Source organism: Erinaceus europaeus, chromosome 10, assembly GCF_950295315.1.
Source record: "Erinaceus europaeus chromosome 10, mEriEur2.1, whole genome shotgun sequence".
Lineage (NCBI taxonomy): Eukaryota > Metazoa > Chordata > Mammalia > Eulipotyphla > Erinaceidae > Erinaceus > Erinaceus europaeus.
The window spans coordinates 40,828,928-40,841,805 of NC_080171.1; positions in this window are offsets into that span (position 1 = coordinate 40,828,928).

Here is a 12,878-nt window from a genome sequence, read left to right on the forward strand (position 1 = left end):
ATGGATCAAAGACCTGGATGTTAGACCAGAAACAATCAAATACTTAGAGGAAAACATTGGTAAAACACTTTCCCACCTATATCTCAAGGACATCTTTGATGAATCAAACCCAATTGCAAGGAAGACTAAAGCAGAAACAAAACAATGGGACTACATCAAATTGAAAAGCTTCTGCACATCCAAAGAAAGTATTAAACAAAGAGACACCTCACAGAATGGGAGAAGATCTTCACATGCCATACATCAGACAAGAAACTAATCACCAAAATATATAAAGAGCTCAGCAAACTTAGCACCAAAAAAGCAAATGACCCCATCCAAAAATGGGCAGAGGATATGAACAAAACATTCACCTCAGAGGAGATCCAAAAGGCTAACAAACATATGAAAAACTGTTCTAGGGCACTGATTGTCAGAGAAATGCAAATTAAGACAACACTAAGATAATACCTCACTCCTGTAAGAATGGCATACATCAAAAAGGACAGCAGCAACAAATGCTGGAGAGGCTGTGGGGACAGAGGAATACTTTTGCATTGCTGTGGGGACAGAGAAATACTTTTGCATTGCTGGTGGGAATGTAAATTGGTCCAGGCTCTGTGGAGAGCAGTCTGGAAAACTCTCACAAGGCTAGACATGGACCTTCTATCTGATCCAGTAATTCCTCTCCTGGAGTTATACCCCAAGAGCTCCATAACGCCCAACCAAAAAGAGGTGTGTACTCCTATGTTCATAGCAGCACAATTCATAATAGCTAAAACCTGGAAGCAACCCAGGTGCCCAACAATAGATGAGTGGCTGAGAAAGCTGTGGTATAAATACACAATGGAATACTATGCAGCTATTAAGAACAATGAACCCACCTTCTCTGACCCATCTTGGACAGAGCTAGAAGGAATTTTGTTAAGTGAGCTAAGTCAGAAAGATAAAGATGAGTATGGGCTGATCCCATTCAGCAACAGAAGTTGAGAAAGAAGATCTGAAAGGGAAACTAAAAGCGGGATCTGACTAAATTGAAAGTAGGGCACCAAAGTAAAAACCCTGTGGTGAGGGGTAGACATGCGGTTTCCTGAGCCGGTGGGGGGTCGGTGTGGGTGGGTTTGGGTGGGTGGGATGGGACACAATCTTTTGGTGGTGGGAATGGTGTTTATGTACACTCCTAGTAAAATGTAGTCATATAAATCACTAGTTAATTAATATGAGAGGGGGAAAATTAATTGTATGTCTCGAAGTTTTTAAAACACAGACTGAGTCTTCCTAATATATAGGCTGTGTATTTGATATGCGGACTCTCTCAAAAGCCTAGACCAAGTAGATCAGAGGCAACCAGTGGCACAGCTATTTACAAGATACTAGGTACTATACAGCAAACCCTAACAAAAGGACTTTTCAAAGTTAACCCAGTTAGCAAATAATGTGATGATAACATTAACTATCCATTGTCTTTTTAAACCCTAACACAGCAGGAACCTCACATCTCTACTATAGAGCCTATATTTCTCCCAGTCCTGAAATCTTAGGATAGGGCCCACTTTCCCACATGCCTCTCCCAATCCATATCAAATAATATTGCATCAGCCAATCACAACCTAATCAACGCAACAATTGCCACCCCAACATGCTTCAGTTCAGGCTGTGTCCAGAGACTTCAGGTGTAGAATGACTACCCTTCAGCTTCATTACTCGGGTGAGACCTTTCCTTTCATAGCATTCTCTAATTCCATCCCAGGTGGATCACTTTCTAACAAAGTCCCAAAACCTAGATATACACCAGTTTCTGTGAGAGAGAGCATATGTTCTCACGTATCCGTAAACTAGTGCAAAATATATACCTGAAAGCAGAAGTACACTAGAGTTTGCAATGAGTATCCCCCCAACACTTCCTCTCCACTATTCCAAGCTTTGGGTCCATGATTGCTCAACAATTTGTTTGGTTTTGTATGTTAACTCTCTTTTCAGCCACCAGGTTCCAGATGCCATCAGGATGCCGGCCAGACTTCCCTGGACTGAAGACCCCATCAATGTGTCCTGGAGCTCTGCTTCCCCAGAGACCCACCCTACTAGGGAAAGAGAGAGGCAGACTGGGAGTATGGACCGACCAGTCAACGTCCATGTTCAGCGGGGAAGCAATTACAGAAGCCAGACCTTCCACCCTCTGCAACCCACAATGACCCTGGGTCCATGCTCCCAGAGGGATAGAGAATGGGAAAGCTATCAGGGGAGGGCACGGGATATGGAGATTGGGTGGTGGGAACTGTGTGGAGTTGTACCCCTTCTACCCTATGGTTTTGTTAATTTATCCTTTCTTAAATAAAAAATAATTTAAAAAAAGAAAAAACTAAAATAAAATACTTTTAATTAAATAAGGGCAGAAAATAAAATATCTCTTTTGGAAGACAATTTAAGGTACAGATGCTTCAGAGATATTTCTTTAGGTTCCTGACTATTGAAAAAATTGTTGTGCTTTATATTTTAAGGTTTTATAGCCAACAACTTGCAGATGTTACCATGACGCCAACCTGACTTCCCTGGGCAGACAACCTCACCAATGTATCCTGGAACCCCCCACTTCCCCAGAGCCCTAACCCCACTAGGGAAAGATAGAAATAGGCTGGGAGTATAGATAGACCTCTCAACACCCATGTCTAACAATGAGGCAATTACAGATGCCAGACCTCCCACCTTCTGCACCCCATAATGATCCTGGGTCCACACTCCCAGAGGGATAAAAACTAGGGATCCTTCCATTGAAGGGGAGAGTATATGGAATTCTTATGGTGGGAATTGTATGGAATTGTACCACCCCCTTATCCCACAATCTTGTCAATTGCTATTAAATCACTAATATATATATATATATATATATATATATATATATATATATATATACATATATATATGTATATATATATATATATTTCTAAGAAAAATAGTTTTATTTTTGCTTTTAGTACAAAGTACTAAACCAAAAAGGGCCAAAATAGGCTCATATCAGGACCTGCTGACTTACTGAGTCCATTCATCTTTCCAAGCTACTTCAAATATTTGGATTACATTAAATCTGAAGCACATGGCTGATAAAATCAATATCTTCCCTGCACAGAACTTCTTCCTGAGTTATAAGCTATTTAATTTTTTTTCTGATCATACTTCAGAAATAATGGTCTTTGGTTTATTTTAGCAAGATCACCATACACATGAAGCCAATTAAGTAAGCATCTATTTCTTCTCAACATTTTACTTCATGTTACAACACACCCAGAAACATGATAAAACTCAAGAATTGAACAAGAGTCCCTAATTCCTTTTCATAGATATGAAAAAAATTGAAACCTGGAAAACATTGATTTATGTAGAACACTAGTGTATGCACCAGAGAGCTTTTAAACTTTGCCCATGACATAGGCCTAGTCAAAATATAGAAATATAAATATAGGTGGGCCCTAGGTCAGACAGATGTGGTTAACAGTGAATGGTATTTATATATTTTCCTCGTGTTTGGGACCTACTCTCTGCCCTAAACCCGCTTTCTAGTCCTTTTCTCAACCCTGACACTATCTTCCCAGACAATACTTTTTAGTCTACCTGCATGTTAGCTATAAGGCTCAGGCAAAAATTAGTAAAGTTATGAACCCCTTGAAACATACCTAAAGTAGACTTTCAAGCTTCTTTCCACATGAACATCCCTAATTTCATCTGTGCTATTCCTACCTTTGAGTTCCTGTTAATTAAACAATGTGTTCTGCTTTATCTTACTGCCTCTCAGTCACCAAGTTACAGATACTACTGTGATTCCATCCTAAATTTAAGGGTGGAGGAAATAGCATAATGATTATACAAGAGACTTCTGTATCTTTGGTTCCATGGTTCCATCCCTGGTATCACCATAAGTCAGACCTGAGCAGGGTTTTAATTTAAAGAATAAATTTATGAAGCCTGAAATTATTGTAAGTTTTCAATTCCTACTTTCTATCATGAAAAAATAAGATGAAAATGAATTTGAAGAATTTTTAAAAAGTATTGACTGAATTTGGCCCTTTTTGGTTTAAACTATTTAATCTTGTTAATAATTATTAAACCACTATTTAAAAATTGAGGATATGGAAAACTGGGAAATGTTATGCATGTACAAACTACTGTATTTACTGTTGAATGTAAAACATTAATTCCCCAATAAAGAAATTTAAAAAAGAGAGAAAAAAATTACAGATACCTATCACAAGAAGATGAGGAACTATAGTCATATATCAATACCTGTCCTGTAAAGCATTATTTACCAAATAAAATGGTTTCAAAATAAAAAGAAATTGCACACTTAAAATAATAATGATAATAATAAAACTGGAGCACACTGTAGTCAATGCTACATTACTTGGAACAGCTTTCTAACTTAAAAAGAATTTAGAGAAGGGGGAAATTGCTGATAAAGGAATTCAGCTTTGGCCTGTGAGAAGATCTGCTGAACAGCTTTCTACATCAGATCTGACAGTTTCAACTAATCCTAGCATGTAATTTTAAAGCAAGAAATATAATGAAAGTAGCATTTCACAAGAGGAGATATAGCACAGCATTTTGGTTAAAAGCATACGTTTCCCCCACCTGCAATGGGGTCGCGTCACAAGCAGTGAAGCAGGGCTGCAGGTGTTTTTCTGTCTCCTCTATCTCCCCCTCTCAATTTCTCTCTGTCCTATCCAATAATAAAAATTTTTTAAAAGTCAAAAAAAAAAAAGCATAGGTTTCAGAGCAAGGCTGGGGTTGGTTTCTGAGTCCATCATTACTTCATCTGTAACTTTGACTGAGCCACTCAAACTTAATTTCCTCATCTGTAAAATGAAAATAAAAATAGTGCTTACCCAGCAGGGTTATTTGTAGGACTGAGCCAGTTAATATTTACTGCATATTTAGAGCAATACTTGCTCTTACTCACAGTGACATGTGGCAGCTCCCAGTGATGTGATTGAGAGGAAATTCTGCTCACTGAGAATTCCCTGGGATTCCCACACAGATATGATAGGCCTAGACTTCTAAAAGATCCTCTCGACATCATCACTGGTCATCTTCAACAGGAATAACATCATAAACCCTCTTGGAGTCCTCTACAGGACCTTGCCCTCAGTGTAGAATAACTGGGAGAAATTGCCCCACTCTCCGAAGGGAAGCTGGGTCAACATACTCTGCCACTTGAAGAAGATTGGTCCTGAAATGAGGATAGCTTACAATGTTCCTAGCTGTGACCATGAAATGTGAGCTCAGACTGACAGGCTACACAGGCTTCTGTGATAAATATGAGTAGACATGAGCCCAGGTCAGATCAGTGGGGTTTATATTATTTATATACTTTTCCCATATTTGAGAGCTACTCTCTCCCCTAATCCAGCTTTATGTTCCTATTCCCAACTGATACAGTCCTCCAGGCAATACTTTTAGCCCACCTACATGTTAGCTGCCTGGCCCAGGCAAAAATTAGTAAAGTCATTGACCATCAGAATATACCTAAAATAGACGTCCAACAATGAAGACCCCCAAATCTAATCTGCTTAAGATTCCTGATTGTTATAAAATGTGTACTGGTTTATATCTTAATGCTTTTCAGCCACCAGGTCGCAGATGCTACCATGATGTCAACCTGACTTCCCTGGGCATACAAGCTCACCAGTGTGAGGAACCTCACCCCCGCCCCCCAGGAGCTGTAGCCCACTAGAGAAAGATGGGAACAGGCTGGGGGTATGGATCAACCTGCCAACACCCATGTGCAGCAAAGAAGCAATTACAGAAGCCAGAACTCCTACCTTCTGCAGCCCAAAGCAACCTTGATCCATACTCTTAGTGGGGGAGAAGTGATATGAGGAAGAGGATAAGAGAGCTTAGAACTCCAGCTCCATCAGCACCTGGAGAGAGAGAGGAGGAAAAAATGGAGGAATATTTGGATGTAGCAATAGGGTTATTTGTGGCTTGGAGGGGAAGAGAGGACTGGACCGGGGAGAATAAGGGGGAAATTATGTACAAATGTAGACAGGTAGTTGTAGAGGTGATGGTTAACCCGTGTCTGCTACCTTGGGAGAATCCTGGCTGACTGCAATGGAGGGATTGGAGATGTAGAACTCTGGTTTTGGAAATGGTGTGGAATTATACCCCTGTTCATATGTAATTTTATAAATCAACAGTTAATCGATAATTTAAAAAAGGAGTGAAAAAGAAGAAAAAGGAGAGAGAGAGAGAGAGAGAGAAGTTGTGTTAAGAGAACCTCTTAAATTAAGCAAATGCTCCATGCTGTCAAGTGCTTTCTCTCATTCTAGTTTTACAAGGCAATCAAGTTCTCTCCTTGTTTTTATGCGTTTTGTTATTTCTCTTCAAATTCTCTAAGAGATCTAAATTTTATTGCCCAATTTAATATCTTACTGTGAGTCACTCTCATGGTTCTCACTATATATATATATATTAAAAAAAAAAAAAGCTTTACAATCAAATTTCCAGGAAAAAACACAATTCCTATCTCATCTTATAACCCTTTTCCTTGAGCTAAATAATTATTGATGGTTCTTGTACTAAGTCTGCAGATATCAAGTTTGCCAGAGTCTTCCTTAGAACAGTGGGCAAGTTCCTAATATAAATCAGTACAAGCACAACTGTGGTTAAAATGTGTCCTTTCCATAAAAGATTTATGCTTTCCTCTGGGATGGGGCTCACTTCCCTGTATGCTTCTCTCAAGTCATACCAAATAATATTGCATCTGCCAATTCGAACTTAATCAATGCAAAGAGTACCAACTCAACATGCTTCACCTCAGACTGTACAGAGATGAAAGGCATGGAATGCCAACCATTCACCCTCATCACTCAGGTGAGACCTTTCCTTTCATGGTATTCTCTAATTCCATTCCAGGAGGTTCACTTCCTAACAGGGTCCCAAGGCCTACGTATAAGCCAGGTCCCATTAGATAGGGCATATGTTCACATGTATCCATAAATTAGGGCAAAATATATACCTGAAAGCAAAAGTATACAATAGTCTGCAGTGAGCCAGTATCAAGTTCATAATGAAATAGCGTCCACTTAGACTTAGACACCCTCCTCACCTACTTCCTATTACAGTCCTCTCACTCACTCCAGAGATAACCTCATAAAAATAAGGACTGCAAAAGCTGAATAAGGGCAAGAGACGGCCATACTTTAACAATGACTCTTTAGGCACTATCAGGCCATTCAACCAGCTGGGGCCCTAATCAGAGAATCCTGAGATTTTAAAACAGACTTGATAGTCCTAGAACTCAAATAAATCCCTCTCTCCATTGTTACCGGTCATTTGTATCAGGAACAACAAAATAGATCCCTTTGTGGGCCCCCATAGGACCTTGCCCTCAACTTGGATCAACAATGGTAGGGAATGTTCCATCCTCCGAAGGAAGGATGGACAACATACTCTATCATACTCAACATACCTGAGGAAGATGGGTCGATACTGGGGCAGCATGGAATGTTCCTACTCATGACCAGTGAATGTGAGCTCAAATCTACAGGGATGCAGAGGTTACACAGGCTTCTAAGCTAATTATGGGCCCCAGATCACATCAAATCAATGGGGTTTATAGTCAACAATATTTATACCCCCTTTCCCATATAAAGGAGCTACTGTCTTCCCTGACCCAGCTTTCTGGTCCTTTTCCCAGCCATGACATCATCTCCCAGACAATAACTTGGATCCACCTGCACATCAGATTTCAGGCTCAGGAAAAAAAAAAAAAACAGTAGTATATCTACAGGCCCTTTGGAATATAACTAAAATATGCATACTAAAAATCTACAAAACAGAGGACCCCCCAACACTTCATCTGCACTATTCCAGCCTTTAGGTCCATGATTGGTCAACAATTTCTTTGGCTTTGTATGTTAAAACTCTCTTTTCAGCCACCAAGTTCCAGATGCTAGCAGGATGTGACCAGACTTCCCTGGACAGACAACCCCACCAATGTGCCTTGGAGCTCCACTTCCCCAGAGCCCTTCCCCACTAGGGAAAGAGACAGGCTGGGAGTATGGATCAACCTATCAATGCCCATGCTCAGCGGGGAAGCAATTACAGAAGCCAGACCTTCAACCTTCTGCATCCCACAATGATCTTGGGTCCATACTCCCAAAGGGTTAAAGAATAATAGGAAAGCTATCAGGGGAGGGGATGGGATACGGAGGTCTGGTGGTGGGAACTGTGCGAAGTTGTACCCCTCTTAGCCTATGGATTTGTCAATGTTTCCTTTTTATAAATAAAAAATTAATAAAAAAAGATTATGCTTTCAAACCTTTCTTCTTTCTGACATTTACTTTGACTTTCAAATCTTTATTTTTTCCTTCTATTCAATGGCAACCCAATGCAAATTGCTGAACATTTTCTGCTTCTGTTTATCCTTTTTCCCCCTAAGTCTAAGAAATAAATGTTATTCATTACCCTAGCTTTATAATCGTTTCATTTTCCTCCTTTTTCTCTCTCTTCCAACTACCTCAATTCTTACAATATTCTATAATTCTCCCATAATTAAAAACTTTCCTTGTTCAAAATGAGTTTATATTCAGACCCAAGCCACAAATTCAAAACTAGTAGACATCCAATTTAGTCACCACAACTTCTAGCAAATATACATGATGTACACTAAATCATTGTTTTGTCCTGTTTTGGACTCCAACTGTACAGGTTTGAATTCTTACCACTTACACCTCTGAGACCTCTAGCTCTTAGCCTTTCTAGACCTCAATTTTCTTTTCTGTGAAGTAAATATAAGGATATATAGATACTAATTCATAAATTTATCATTAAACAACAAAGGCTACTGCATGTAAAGTGCTCAGAACAAAACCTGAACTCTTAATACTGTTACTATTGCCATTCTTATTTTAGAAATGAGAAAAGCAAGGCACAAAGGAATGTTTTAACTAGCCTGAGTGACCTAAATGCTAGTTTGTGACAGAGAAGGCAGTCCTCTTTCCAGTGTATACTGAGAGACAGAATTAAGGAAAGCTATAGATGAAATGAAATGGTGAATGATAAGATTTTTGTTTTGTTTTTACCAGACTACTACTTAGCCCTGCCTGCTCCTGGTACTGGGAGTCAAGCCTAGGACCTCTTGCATATAAGTCCTGTGTGCTACCACTACACAAATTCCCTGGTCCAAAATGTCTGTTCATAAATGTCAAGGAGCAGGACAATGACAATAGGACTTGAAATTTTCTATGGAGTGGGTAGCAACTCATCTATAATTAACTAGCCATGTGAATTAATAGCACTGAAGTGTCAGGTCCATTCCTACCCATCACTGACTGTCAGTGATACACTTGAGAGTGGAATAAAATAGAGATTCAAGAAATAAAATCATGCATGGTCATTTAATTTATGGCAAAGGGGTCAAAGCTATACAATGGAGGGTAGAATGCCTCTTCAATAGGAGATGATAGGAAACTGAAGAACCATATGAAAGATTTTAAAAAATTAACCCAAAATGCTCAAGGACATGAATATGACATCTAAAATCACAAAAAAAAGTAGCAGGAAACAAGGATATGTTAAACTTGATTGATGCAGTTAGTGATTCAATTTCACTGATAGAGAAAATAAATTCTTAGAAAACTAGAAACGGGGGGTTGGTAAGTGGTGGCAGACTTGGTGGAGCACACACTTTACAATGCACAAGGACCTGGTTCAAGCTCCTGGTCCCTACCTGCAGGGGGAAGCTTCACAAGTGGTTAAACAGTGCTGTAGGTTTCTCTCTTTCTCTCTACCTGTTAGTTTCCCCCTCCCCTCTCAATTGCTTTCTGTCTCTATCCAAAATAAATAAACAAATATTAAATATTAAAAACATTTTAAAAAATTAGAAAAGAAAAACAGTAACTGTAAGTGCTGTGAGTGTAGAAAAAAAAGAACTCATGTACATCATTGTTGAAGATGAAAATAGGTACAGGCTCAATGGAAACAGGTGTGAACAGTCATTTTGAAAAAATGGAAATATTATAATCCAGGGGGCTGACTGGTGGCACACCTGTTGAATGCATGCATGCATTGTGCAAGGATCTGGGTTCAAGCCCTCGGTTCCCACCTGTGGCAAGGAAGCTTCACAAGCAGTTAAACGGTGGAACAGTATTACAGATGTCTCTCTCTTTCCCTCCCTAGCTTCCCCTTCCCTCTTAACTTCTCTATCTCTACCCAAAAGAAATAAAGAAATAATAAATATTATTATTCAGTAATACCATGCCTAGGCATTTATACAAAGAATATGAAAACATTAATTCAAAAGAATATTCACACCTCTGAGCTTATAGCAGTATTATTCACAATAGCCAGAACAAGAGTTCCATCTGAATGCCCACTGATGGATTACTAGATAAAAGAAAGCTGTGAAAGAGATATATATGTCTGCTTAATAAATTAGATAATAACTTTTGGAACAATATGATAATAACTTATGGAACAATATGTGCAGAACTTGAGGTGATAAAGCAAAGTAAGCCATGAAGTAAAAGATAATTACCAGATGGCTTTACTCATATTTAGAATATAAACAACCAAAGCAACTAAGCCAGAAAAGTATAACAAAATTTCTTAGGTTCTGTAAAAAAATATGATGGTTACGAATAGGAAAGGAGAAGGAGGTTGGAAAGAATGTGTAAAGGATATCATTTGGATACTGTGATGGCACTGGATTTTTTTTTTTTGTATTAGATAAGGTGAATCATATACATATAGAGGTGTGAAGCTGTATTCATAAGTTGTAAAGAAATGGCAAAGTAATCATTAAAAACAGCTAAATAACTGTCAATAAAATGTCATGGTAAAGACAAAATTATCTGTTCTGGACTAAAATAGATTTACCTAGAACAACAACAGTTTTGCTTATCTAAGTCCTACACATAATTCTTCCCCTTTTTCTGCCTTCATTCTAATTCCCTTTATCCCTTGTCTATTTCCTTTATTTTATTTTATTTATAGAAAGGAAACACTGCCAAAAACCATAGGATAAGAGGGGTACAACCCCACACAATTCCCACCACCAGAACTCCATATCCCATCCTCTCCCTTGATAGCTTTCCTATTCTTTACCCTCTGGGAGTATGGGCCCAAGGTCATTGTGGGATGCAGAAGGTTGGAGGTCTGGCTTCTGTCATTTCTTCCCTGCTGAATATGGGCGTTGACAGGTTGATCCATACTTCCAGCCTGTCTCTCTCTTTCCCTAGTGGGGCAGGGTTCTGGGGAATTGGAGTTCCAGGACACATTGGTGGGGTTGTCTGTCCAGGGAAGTCTGGTTGGCATCATGCTAGTATCTGGAACCTGGTGGCTGAAAAGAGAGTTAACATACAAAGCCAACAAAATTGTTGACCAATCATGAACCCAAAGGCTGGAATAGTGCAGATGAAGAGTTGGGGGGGGGGTCTCCATTTTGTAGATAGCTAGTAGGCACATTTTAGTTATATTCCAAAGGGCCTGTGGCTATACTATTTTTTTACCCTGAGCCTGAAGTCTGATATGCAGGTGGATACAAGTTATTGTCTGGAGACATGATGTTATGGCTGGAAAAAGGGCCAGAAATCTAGATCAGGGAAGAGAGTAGCTCCCAGATATGGGAAAGGTATATAAATACTGTTGACAGCAGGAGCAGTGGACTTGTAGTGCAGGTACCGAGCCCCAGCGATAATCCTGGAGACCCCCCCAAAAAAAATAAATTTACCTTATACTTACATTTTCTCTTTCCCTGCTTTCATTTTTTCTCTTCCCCTCCACTACTCATAAGTACATTCTCCTCCTCCCCCATATTATTTGAATAGGTAGAGAGTGTTGCTTGATTTAAACCTAACCTAATAATGCTATCTTTAAAAGTCAATGTAAATTGAAATAATTATTAAACTCTACTGGAAAGGATGAATTTAGTTATACTGTTAGTAGACTAAAGTTAAAGAATAAGTAGTAATTCTATAAAAGAAAAAATGATGGCCAGTTTCTTAAGAAAAGATTCTGTTATATTAAAGTAAATATTATTTTGATGGGAGCTGGGGGAAGAAATTTCAATTTCTTTTGCTGAGGATTTAAACATTTCAAGAATGGTATTTTTCAGACTGCTTCAGAGAGAACAGATGATATTTAAACAGTGTGTGTCAAAGCTGTGCCCAATTATTTTTGGTCATTTGTGTTTTGCTATGACATTCTGCACTCCACTTACTGCTTCATGGACCAAAGTAGGCTACCAACTGAATTTTCTGGAGTTTTCCGTTTGTACTTTATGTTTTCATTCAGACTATAAAGGGAGACAAGTCTCTTTGGTCTCTTTAGGCACATCACTCTTTGGTCTCTTTAGGCACATACAATTTTCTCAGGACCTTGTCATAATTGAACTGTGAGGCCAGATTTCCTGGAATTTGTATCTCACCACAGCCACTCTGGACCTACTGTAACTGATCACAACCTAATAGACCATACTGAATCCTTGCTCTGGTATATGGCCAAAAAAGGTCAAACTAGGGTAAATCACTACTTGTTCAAATGTCCCACTGGCCAACACCTTCTAAATTTTGTTTTTAGGTCCTGCCTCCATTATCCTGGGAAGCAGAAGAAAAAACACAGTCTTGACTCCATCCTGGTCTTTCCTCCAAATAGCAGCAAAAGGAAGAAAAATGATGTGTAAGTAGGTACTTCTAGCTGTTGTTTTCACCGGGCTATGTTGTTTTCGCCGGGCTGGCTTCACGGGCAGGTAACAGACGACCAGGGACTCATGGTTGAGCCGTAGGCAGTATCTCTTTATTCATGCAGGACGCAGCACAATCCAAGACAAGCTAAGCTAAACTAAAGCTACTGTAAAACTCACAATGCTGTCTTTATATATACTTGCCAAGTAGGGTGGAAACAGGATG